The sequence below is a fragment of the Nerophis lumbriciformis genome, linkage group LG08, assembly GCF_033978685.3.
Source record: "Nerophis lumbriciformis linkage group LG08, RoL_Nlum_v2.1, whole genome shotgun sequence".
Lineage (NCBI taxonomy): Eukaryota > Metazoa > Chordata > Actinopteri > Syngnathiformes > Syngnathidae > Nerophis > Nerophis lumbriciformis.
In genome coordinates this window covers 437340-449898 of record NC_084555.2, presented here as the reverse complement: position 1 = coordinate 449898, position 12559 = coordinate 437340, and the positions used below count along the sequence as shown (strand labels likewise).

Sequence of the window (12559 nt, the reverse complement as noted above, 5' to 3'; positions counted from 1 at the left end):
TTTAGCCAGGTCTGATGCACCACCAATGTTGAAGGAAGTGGCTCCTGGTGTGGAGAAGTGATTTTCAATATGAAGAATCAATTTTTTGAGTTGCATCATTCCTTGTGAAGGTGTCTCTTGACTGACTTGCAGTCATACTAAGTGGTGGCATGCCCACGTATCCCCGATATGGTTGTTTGTGGTGCTGAACAGGTGAGTGATTGGGCACATGGTTCTTTGCATTCTCCATCTCTTATTTGTTAGCCGTTGTGTTGACCTTAGCATCTTCTTTACCATCAATTGTCTGCTGGCGCACTGAGGAAGAGGTCAGTGTTGGCAGATTTAAAGGATGGAGTAAGTGTTGGCCAATGACAGTTGCTGCACATACGTACTCATTAGTGCGTTCTACTGGGCTCAGCACCGGCATAATAAAATCAACTTGGCTTCTTTGGATATCACTTCCTCCATGAGCCGATATTTCCAAAACTTGCGCTTCAGCTGCCACTGCTTAAGTAGCTTCCGTTGATTTTACAGCAGAAAATTAGTTTGTATTTCCGCTTGCTGCTTCAGCATATCTGCTTCTTTTTGCACAAATGGGATTTAAGCTAAGTAATTAAGCATACTGAAATGTAATACATAATACATTGATATGTACAATATTATAGAGCTCATTTAAGCCGCACCCAGACAATTTTAGAAGAAAACTTTTTTTTTTTTTTAACATATATTACCCGCACCGGACTATAAGCCACACATATATACCAGTACAGAAGATTTTATAAGTGTTCATTTACATACCTTAATTGTTTCCAAATGGTGCCGGTCACACGACAGTAAAACGGCTGATCAAACAAAACAGAAGTAATCTTAATGGACAACTAGGTGCGGAAGCTAGCTCTCCAATCAGCTAAGCAGAATGACAGAGCTTCTCACCCTATCTCAAAGAGAGATCCCCGCCACCTGACAAAATAAATTCATTTTCCTGTACCTGTGATCTTGTCCTTTCGATCATAACCCAAAGCTCATGACCATAGGTGAGGATGGGAACGTACTGTAGATCGACCAGTAAATTAAAAGCTTTGCCTTCCGGCTCAGCTCCTCCTTCACTACAACGGATCGATACAAGGTATGCATCACTGAAGATGCCGCACCGACCCATCAACCGATCTCACTATCCACTCTTCCCTCACTCGTGAACAAGACTCCGAGGTACTTGAACTTCTCCACTCGGGGCAAGATCTCCTCCCAAACCTGGAGATGGCACTCCACCCTTTTCTGGGCGAGAAACATGGACTCGGACTTAGAGGTGCTGATTTTCATGCCAATTGCTTCACACTTGGCTGCGAAACGATACAGTGAGAGTTGAAGCCATCAGGACTACACAATCTACAAACAGAGCCTTATTCCTGCAGCCTTTAAACCGGATCCCCTTAACGCCCTGACTGCACCTGGACATTCTGTCAATAAAAGTTGTAAACAGAATTGGTGACAAAGGCCATCCCTGGCGAAGTCCAACCCTCGCTGAAAATGGGTCCGACTTACTGCTGGCAATGCGGACCAAGCTCTGACACTTATCATACAGGGAGCAGACCGCCACAATCAGTCCTATACCCTATACTCTCTAAACACTCCCCACAGAACTTTCCGAGAGACACGGTCGAATGCCTTCTCCAAGTCCACAAAGCACATGCAAACTGGTTGGGCAAATTCCCATGCACCCTAGAGGACCCTGCCGAGACTATAGAACTGCTTCACAGTTCAACGACCAGGACGAAAACCTGAATGCGAGGTTTGATTATCCGGCACACCTGAATAGACCTTACAGAGAAGGCTGAGGAATGTAATCCCACGATAGTTGCAGCACACCCTCAGGTTTCCCTTCTTAAAGAGAGGAACTAGCACTTGGAACTAGCTGTAAGGTCGTGAATAAAACAGCTCTTTGAGGCGACAACCTCTTTCCATTGTTACATCGACACATGACACTCTAGACCGTACTTTTGTTTTTGCTCGTCTCTGTTTTAGAGCAACAAACGCACCCTATATACAGTATTATATTTCTGTGCATGTTGAATTGGTGTAGGCAGCAGCAAGACAATCGCTTCATTCTGAGAGTATTAAATGTAGTCCCCCCTCCACAACCAACAAAGTTTAGCTGACGTCAAAGACATGCACAGTAACAATAATTTCGACCCAAATTATTTTCTTGTGCTCCAACTGAATGACTTTCGGCATAAACCACCTGTCTTGATCGGAATGAAATGTTGATCCAACGTGTGATCGGGTCAAAATATTTTAAATGTTAAGTTTACATTAAGCATTTTTATTCCGCTTTGGCTTTTAATCCGATTAAATGTGTCCATGTTTACATAACGACTACTGACAACTCAGAGTGAGTACATTTTACAGCCTGCGTCTAATTCCATGACATGACAAAACATTTCAGCTCGTATTGATGTTTTTGTAAATAAACGACTGTTAGAATAATTATGTATAAGTTATCACACAACTTTTATGCTTAAAGGCCGTTGCTATAGTTATTATCTGTTGTGCTGAAGTTGTACTTTTCTATCTGTGCAAAGGCACACAACTTGTAATCTTCCTTTGCGAGTTGTCTCGCATCAGCAGTTTGTTTCCAGACCCTGCCTGCTGACAGCCAAGGACGGACATCGAGTACCGCAACGCAGACAAAACAGAGACAGGGCGATATCACGAGTGTCAGCACATTTCCATTGTGAATAATCATGTATTGTGTCTACTGGGGCTGCTTGCATTACCCCTTCATTCAGAAGCAGTCTTAGTGATGTTAACTAGGGCAGTGTTTTTCAACCTTTTTTGAGCAAAGGCACATTTTTTGCGTTGAAAAAATGCGGAGGCACACCACCAGCAAAAATCACTAAAAAAACGAAACTCAGTTGACTAGTAAAAAGTCGTTGTCGCAATTGTTGGATATGACTTTAAACCATAACCAACCATGCATCAATATAGCTCTTGTCTCAAAGTAGGTGTACTGTCACGACCGGTCATATCACACCGTGACTTATTTGGAGTTTTTTGCTGTTATGTGTAGTGTTTTAGTTCTTGTCTTGCATTCCTATTTTGGTGGCTTTTCCTCTTGTTTTGGTATTTTTCTGTAGCAGTTTCATGTCTTCCTTTGAGCGATATTTCCCGCATCTACTTTGTTTTAGCAATCAAGAATATTTCAGTTGTTTTTACCCTTCTTTGTGGGGACATTGTTGATTGTCATGTTCGGATGTACATTGTGGACGCCGTCTTTGCTCCGCAGTAAGTCTTTGCTGTCGTCCAGCATTTTGTTTTTGTTTACCTTGTAGCCAGTTCAGTTTTAGTTTTGTTCTGCATAGCCTTCCCTAAACTTCAATGCCTTTTCTTAGGGTCACTCACCTTTTGTTTATGTTTGGTTTTAGCATTAGACACCTTTTTACCGGCACACTGCCTCCCGCTGTTCCCGACATATACAAAGCAATTAGCTACCGGCTGCCACCTACTGATATGGAAGAGTATTACACGGTTACTCTGCTGAGCTTTAGACAGTACCGACACTCAACAACAACCCATAATTTGCAGACTATAATTACTGGTTTGCAAAAAATATTTTTAACCCAAATAGGTGAATTTAGATCATCTCCCACGTGGCACACTAGACAGTGGTTGAAAAACACTGAACTAGGGAACTCCCGAATAAATAGAGGAGCACGTGGGACTGTATCTTAGAGCGTAGGGTGAAACTGTAACTGAGTGTGCAGCCCAATACGTTTCTCCTCATGAGCAAAATTGAACTCTGTCTCTGCCTGATTCCTTCTTCTTGTCTTGTGTAATAAATAGTTCGGTGTTTGAACCTGACAACGACGAGTGACCATCCCAGTAAACAAACAGCAACACTCTATAAACAAGTCGTGGCAACTTTCCCTACACATGGTCTGCTGCATGTTTCCTTACATCAATAACTCTCAGTCCCAGCAGCCGAGTGAAGGACGCTGTGTTGACAAAATGAGAGCAACATCACATATTTTGTCCACACCTGCCACCATCTAATAACAGCAATGCACTCGTAAACGCACGCCGAGACTCTATGCTACGACGAGAGAAATAAAGTGGAACGAAGCGATCAGCTGGGTTTACACAGAGGGAAAATCTCCACAGCAAATTCTGTATAGTTGCTTTCGGCCATGTTTTCAAAAGCCAATAATGCGACTCCGTTTCCTAGGCGCAGTCAAGGCGTTGAGGGGATCCGGTTTGGTGGCTGCAGGATTAGGTCTCTGCTTTTTGCAGATGATGTGATCCTGATGGCTTCATCTGGCCAGGATCTTCAGCTCTCACTGGATCGGTTCGCAGCCGAGTGTGAAGCGACTGGGATGAGAATCAGCACCTCCAAGTCCGAGTCCATGGTTCTCGCCCGGAAAAGGGTGGAGTGCCATCTCCGGGTTGGGGAGGAGATCTTGCCCCAAGTGGAGGAGTTCAAGTACCTCGGAGTTTTGTTCACAAGTGAGGGAAGAGTGGATCGTGAGATGGACAGGCGGATCGGTGCGGCGTCTTCAGTAATGCGGACGCTGTATCGATCAGTTCTGGTGAAGAAGGAGCTGAGCCGGCAGGCAAAGCTCTCAATTTACCGGTCGATCTACATTCCCATCCTCACCTATGGTCATGAGCTTTGGGTTATGACCAAAAGGACAAGATCACGGGTACAAGCGGCCGAAATGAGTTTCCTCCGCCGGGTGGCGGGGCTCTCCCTTAGAGATAGCCTTTAAATAGACCCCCCTTTTAGACCAGTTGATCTGCCGTTTCTTTTCTTTTCTCCTCTGCTCCCCTCTTCCTTATGGAGGGGGGGGGGGCACAGGTCCGGTGGCCATGGATGAAGTGCTGGCTGTCCAGAGTCGGGACCCGGGGTGGACCGCTCGCCTGTGCATCGGCTGGGAACATCTCTGCACTGCTGACCCGTCTCCGCTCGGGATGGTGTCCTGCTGGCCCCACTATGGACTGGACTATTATGTTGGATCCACTATGGACTGGACTCTCACAATACTATGTCAGACCCACTCGACATCCATTGCATTCGGTCTCCCCTAGAGGGGGGGGGGTTACCCACATATGCGGTCCTCTCCAAGGTTTCTCATAGTCATTCACATCGACGTCCCACTGGGGTGAGTTTTTCCTTGCCCTTATGTGGGCTTTGTACCGAGGATGTCGTTGTGGCTTGTGCAGCCCTTTGAGACACTTGTGATTTAGGGCTATATACATAAACATTGATTGATTGATTGACAGGGTGAGAAGCTCTGTCATCCGGGAGGAGCTCAAAGTAAAGCCCCTGCTCCTCCACATAGAGAGGAGCCATATGAGGTGGTGCGAGCATCGGGTCAGGATATCACCCGAACGCCTCCCTAGGGAGGTGTTTAGGGCACGTCCGACCGGTAGGAGGCCAAGGGGAAGACCCAGGACATGTTGGGAAGACTATGTCTCCCGGCTGGCATGGGAACGCCTCGGGGTCCCCCGGGAAGAGCTGGACGATATGGCTGGGGAGAGGGAAGTCTGGGCTTCCCTGCTTAGGCTGCTGCCCCCGCGACCTGACCTCGGATAAGCGGAAGAAGATGGATGGATGGATTTCCAGGAAATGAGCAGTGTTGCCTAAAATGTATTAATAAATTACGTTTTTTCGATAATTAAACATTTTAGCAGTAACACTAACTGTCTGGAATTTCACCGCGGTTTAATACCGTTTACGGTTACATCCCAAGTTAAATACAAAACATTACGGCCGTAACCGAAGAATAATCCATAAATTAGCCGCACCGTTTTATAAGCCGTAAAGTACAAAGCGTTGGAAAAAAGTAGCGGGGTCGCGTCCGGAAAATATGGTAAAAATTAAATATTTATGCAGTTAGTAGCATAAAATAAATTCTGGGGTGTTCAACCTATTTTGATGGTGAAAATATATAATTAGCAGCCATTTTGTTTTCAAAAATCGTTTTTTCATAAACATCTTACTATCAAATTAAACCACTTCCCACCTTAAAACGAGTTCTAAAAAAAAGTTAAAATGATTTACTTACAGACTTACCTTTTTCAAGGCTTGTAAGAACTAACACAAGTAGTCTGCCTCTCATTTGTATCGAACGGACTTTCTGAAAACAAACCGGAAGTGCCAAAACTAATCAAGAGTAGTAACTTCCTTTCGCCACAAGGTGTCAGTAAAGAGTCCACAATCTAATGGACAGAACAGCGACTTTATTTTTGCTGATCCAACAATAAACTGCAGATGAAGATCAGACGTTAAGGCAGTACTCTGGCTCACCATGAGGGGACAGGGGCGCTTGTGAGCTGCCAGGTGCTTGTCGCCGTCATCTTTCTGCAGCGAGAAAGAAGAGCAAAACAATGTCAATACACAGCTGAGATTCTTTTAAAACCAAACAAAAGCGACTTTTATAACTTTTTAGACAAATGAAGAGAAGGTCAAAAATTATTTTAAAACAATATTTTTTATCAAAAGTGAATCATTGTCTACTTTTTCTTATCATAAAAAAGGGTCAGTGTTGAGATTGAATATATTGCCATATAGGACAAACAATACCAACAAACTAAAAACAACATTAAAAAAAATCATCCGGTGCTTTTATACAATTTCAAGCAAAAAGTATCAGCAATACTTGCCCTACTTGGTATCAAATTTGGTATCGCTCCAGCCTACGTCAGGAAATTGATCTCCAAGTTCAAAATAAATAAAAACGTATTACGAGAAAAAACATTTTAACAAGAGTCAACTGTACAAAATTCAACATGTAACAATTAAGTCGGAATTTACAATTGGGAAAAAATATAGACAATATTTTTGCAATTTCACAACAAGCTAGTCGTTTTACAAAAAATAGACAAATTACAAAAATTAATTTGCTAGAATAAAGAAAAAATATGACAAGAAAAAACTTCACAAAAGTCGCTATGTTACAACAATTAGGAATTACATTTAAGAAAAAAATTAAGTTTTGCGACAATATTGTGGCGTCCCGGAAGAGTTGGTGCTGCAGGGAATTCTGGGAATTTATTCCATTGTGTTGCTCTGCAAATGTTCTCTTAAAATGTTTTTGTCGTTTTTTTAATTATATGGCACAGGTTTATGACAGTTTTGGCGTTGTTTATACGGCCGCCCTTAGTGTGACATGTATGGCTGTTGACTAAGTATGTCTTCATTCGCTTTTATGGTAGTGTATCCTCAGTTAACATGAACATTTGAAAAGGCTGTTGACTTTCAGAGTTAAAGCTCTTCTTGACATCTTCAACCCAAGACTACTATGAACGCCACACTATTGTAAACTCACAAGATAAAACTTTAAATTGTGTGGAAAATCAAGTGAATGCCAATCAAGATTTAACCTCACATTTAGCTGGAGGATATAGTAATACATGATGTGACCCACCCTAAAAATAATGAATACAAATAATCATACTATAAATAAGTTGCAATGTCACAACAGTTAAATCGGAAATTACAAGAAAAAAACAGTAATGTTACAAATTTTTTTTAAATTTTACGGAAACAAAGTCTGTAATTTCTCCCCTAAAATGCAAATCAGAAATAATACCCTATATTTTGCCCGTATAAAGCAAAACATATGACTTAAAAAACATGAAAACTCAACTGCACAAAAGTTGCAATGTCATAACAATTAAATCGAAAATACCAAGGAAAAAAACAGTTTTCCATCAATAATGTTTAACTACATTTTTGCTAGAATGAAGCTAAAAATATCACAACCTTGCAAATGATCAACTGCACAAAAGTAGTGATGTCACAATAAATGAGTGTGTAACTGTATGATTTCCACAGTGTGTGTGTGCAGTATCGGACATGAAAATGTGTCCAACACACACACACACACACACACACACACACACACACACACACACACACACACACACACACACACACACACACACACACACACACACACACAATTGATCCACATCTTAATGTACTTTTGTATCCTCAGAAGTTTGTAAGTCATAAAGTAAAAATGTGGGATAGAGACAAAACCATTTTAGCAAGCATTTTATTGAAAACTTCAATTCAAGTGAATTTATCAGCAGATCAAAAGAGAAGTGAAATAAAAGGATTGAGTAAATAAGTCCCTCCGTCATAATTCTTCTTTAAAAGTTGTTTCATTATGCTTGATAAACATGTTTCCAGCAGTTATTAATGGAAACTTTAAAGTAGTTTAAAAAAAAGGGAGCTGTTTATTCAGATGGCCACTAGGGGGAGCCAAAGAAGTTGATCTATCATCAGTCATCAGGCCGAACCTGCTTAGAACCTCCACCAGTTTCCAGAACCATCCCTGACAACATCTTAAACTGTCCTGATTAATTTCCACACCAGTTGGATACGCATAGAATCTATTTTTCCCCACTTTTGAGCGTGATTATTAATCCACGAGCTCATTCTTATCATACTTTGTTCTTCACGCACTATTTTACTATGTCAATAAAGAGCCACTTCCAACTACAATATTGCATTCATGGAGATCTAAGATGAAGATCTCCAGTAAAATTACTTTTATTTTTTAGAGTGGTGTTATATGAAATATTAGTAGCAGGGAGAAAAAATATAATTACATTTTAATTCATTAGTAATAGAACAAATACAAAAATAAAATAAATATTGGTAACAAAATAAAGATAAATGGTTAAAATTAGTAGGCAATAATAATCCACAAAAATATTAGTAGATAAATTAACTTTATTTACCTGGGAAAGTCTCATTGATATGAACAATTTCATACATTCATACATAATGTACAGTAGGTGTGTGTGTGTGTGTGTGTGTGTGTGTGTGTGTGTGTGTGTGTGTGTGTGTGTGTGTGTGTGTGTGCGTGGCACTGGAAGCAAGGTGGGCCGAGTGTCTTGCCCAAGGACACAAAGGGCCATTTTCTTACTGCACCTCTTTTTGATTGTAGAAATAAAACAAACAAAAATATAAAAAAATACAGCAAAAATGATGGCGTGAAATTAATGCCAAAACTCCACAAACTCAAAAATGTTTCACAAACTAAAAACATTGTTTCACAAACTAAAAAAAAATGTTTCAAATTAAAGAATGTTTCACAAAGTGAAATTTTGATTTCACAAACACACAAGTAGAAAAACTATTTTCTTCACGTTAATACTTTTGGCACATTTGTTCCCACTTTTTGTTCCACGCGTGTAGTTCATAGACAAATTGTTATTTTAGTAATCACGAAGCAGAAATAATTATAATAAAATATGGATTGGATTGCCTTATTCAGTGGTTCTTAACCTGGGTTCGATTGAACCCGAGGGGTTCGGTGAGTTGGCCTCAGGGATTTGGTGGAGGTCAAAACACACCCGACTCATCGTGTAAATACAAACTTCTCCCTATCGGCGTATTATGGATGCGGCAACAGCAGAAGTCAGACTGATTTGCAGGTGTGTAATTTGTTGTGAGTTTATGCACTGTGTTGGTTTTGTTCTTTGAACAAGGTGATGTTCATGCACGCTTCATTTTGTGCACAAGTAAAACAACCTGGTAACACTTTAGTAGGGGTAATAACATGCAAATTAGTAACATATTGGCTCTTAACTAGTCATTATTAAGTACTTATTAATGCCTTATTCGGCATGGCCTTATTATAACCCTAACCAAATAACTCTAAATTAAGTCTTTATTACTTAGAATATGTTCCTCTAGTGTCCAAATAACTAAATTAAGTCTTTGTTACTTAGAATATGTTCCCCATACTAAAGTGTTACCAAAAACATATAACTTTGTCTTGAATTTGAAAAAAAACCCAACATTTTATTTTTCACTAAAGAAGGGTTCGGTGAATGCGCATATGAAACTGGTGGGGTTCGGTACCTCCAACAAGGTTAAGAACCACTGGCCTAATTGTTAAAATTGTACACATATATTGTAGATTGTATAGTCCTGATGTTTAAGAACATCGAAGTATAACTTGTTTCAAAATGAGAAGAATTAATATTTTGTAAACATCACATTATGGGATTATTAAATGCTTTTAATGCAGCATTTACCTGAAAAATAACCATGGTTATAATTGTCTATTTTTGGCAACACACTGAATGAGCTAAATCATATATTTTATTTTTTTACTTTCAGGGTGCATTTCTATCCTTCACTTTACTTCATGCCCTCTGAAAGTTTTACATTTCACATCCTGGTTCAAATTAACTTTGCTAATTCAACTTTCAAACAACTAATGTAGCGTGCAGAAAACAGTTCAAAGTTACAACTTTCTGCCATTGTCAACGTTTCCATGCTCTATCAAACATGAAGAGCCCCTTTGCTGTCAAGTGTGGGTCCAGAATTGATTAATAATCCATGTCAATTATTGACCAAATATAATGAGAACAGTGTTTTTAAGATCCGTTTTCATGAATATGAATATAATGTCCCTCAGTACAAATTTCCTTCAAGATATGCAGTATAATATGTTCATTAGAACCTCCCATTACTGATTTGTTTGGAGTCATGATTGAGTATTATAGTTTCCAACCTCAGTTTGAATTTTTGTAAAGAACTGTTGTGTTGGAAGCTACTTTTGAATGAAGCTGGTAAGAAACTAGAATCATGTGTCAACATTTCAATAACCTGTAAACCTAATCCTGAAGTTAATTACGGTCATTCAAAAGATAATGCTTATATAGACCCTGCCAGTGTGTGTGTGTGAAAAATATGCTGTGGAGTAAAACAACAAACAATGCAAGCTCAAAATGTATTTTTTATCAAAAATCAAAGAAGAGTAAAAACTCCTCGGGCTGCGGAGCTTTTTGGAAATTGTCCTCAAACTGTTTGTGTTCCTTGGTCTGCTTCACTCAAGTTTTGGTGAGCTGGTGGGGCAAGGAGTTGTTTCTCACCGTTTCAACAATATTGTTTATTACATAAAATAAGAATGTCATAATTTTCGGAGCTTACGAAGCAGCTTACCTCCAGTCATACTGGTTCGTATATTCTCTTGGCCTTCTGAAAGGTAACCGTGTCCAGCTGCCAGGGCTTGGACTGTTGCCTGTGTCATAAAAAGATAAAAACACACTTACATTATATGAAAAATACAAAGTAAAGACATGTTTCAGGTGACGCGGGTTATTTGACATGAGAAAATAAAACAATTGTTCTTAATATGGAGCGTTGCTTCAAGTGTGACATACAGTATGTTCTTCATAAATACAAAGAGCCGTAAAATCTCACCTCTGGCAGAAGCACATCCGTCACATAGGTCACCTGATCTGCAAACCTCCTGGCTGTCGTGTACTTTTAATAACCAATGACAAGAAGGACCACACTTGGTTATCATCGTCAAAGAAGAGGACGACCTTGTCCTTCTTTTTCCCAAGGGGACTGGCGTCCGAGTGGCATCCTGAGCAGATGCCCGAACCACCTCATCTGGCTCCTCTCGATGTGGAGAAGCAGCGACTTTACGTTGAGTTCCTCCCCGATGGCAGAGCTTCTCACCCTATCTCTAAGGGAGAGCCCCGCCACCCGGCGGAGGAAACTCATTCCATCCGCTTGTACCCGTGATCTTGTCCTTTCGGTCATAACCCAAAGCTCATGACCATAGGTGAGGATGGGAACGTAGATTGACCGGTAAATTGAGAGCTTTGCCTTCCGGCTCAGCTCCTTCTTCACCACGACTGATCAATACAGTGTCTGCATTACTGAAGAAGCCGCACCAATCCGCCTGTCAATCTCCCGATCCAATCTTCCATCACTCATAAACAAGACTCCGAGGTACTTGAGTTCCTCCACTTGGGGCAAGATCTCTTCTCCAATCTGGAGACAGCACTCCACCCATGATGATTTTCATCCCAGTCGCTTCACACTCAGCTGCGAACCGAACCAGTGAGAGCTGAAGATCCTGGCCAGATGAAGCCATCAGGATCCCATCATCTGCAAAAAGCAGACACCTAATCCTGCAGCCACTAAATCAGATCCCCTCAACACCCTGACTTCGCCTAGAAATTCTTGGTAGCAAAGAGCAGCCCAGGCAGAGTCCAACCCTCACTGGAAACGGGTCCAAGCTCTAACACCGATCATACAGGGGAACGGACCACCACAATCAGACTATCCGATACCCCATACTCTCTGAGCACTCCCCATGGGAGTTCCCGAGGGACACGGTCAAATGCCTTCTCCAAGTCCACAAAGCATATGTAGACTGGTTGGGCCAACTCCCATGCACCCTCAAGGAGCCTGCCGAAAGTATAGAGCTGGTCCACAGTTCCACGACATTCTGGTCACAGAATGTGACCAGAACTCCATATGTGCAATTTGTTTACAACTGAATAGAATGTTTACGCGGGAGATTCAGACTATTTTGGACTGGTAGTAGTCGATCCACAGCGATCGTTCTGCCACACAATACCTCAGTGCTACCCAGGATAATTTACACTTTAACGACTGTCTATAGAACTATATTTATACCATGAATTGATTAACTTAAACAAGTTGAAAAACGTATTCGGGTGTTACCATTTAGTGGTCAATTGTACGGAATATGTACTGTACTGTGCAATCTATTAATACAAGTCTCAATCAATCAAT

At 40.9% G+C, this 12559-nt stretch overlaps 1 protein-coding gene across 1 annotated transcript in view; it reads right to left on the bottom strand.

The window, feature by feature from the left end:
* The window catches only part of LOC133611364 (inositol-3-phosphate synthase 1-A-like), a 42447-nt gene extending 36379 nt beyond the window's left edge, over nucleotides 1–6068 (bottom strand). The window contains exon 1 of the mRNA XM_061968069.2: nucleotides 6050–6068. The gene's annotated coding sequence lies outside the window, so the exon portion shown is untranslated. The remainder of the gene's footprint in view (nucleotides 1–6049) is intronic.
* Nucleotides 6069–12559: the final 6491 nt, after the last annotated feature.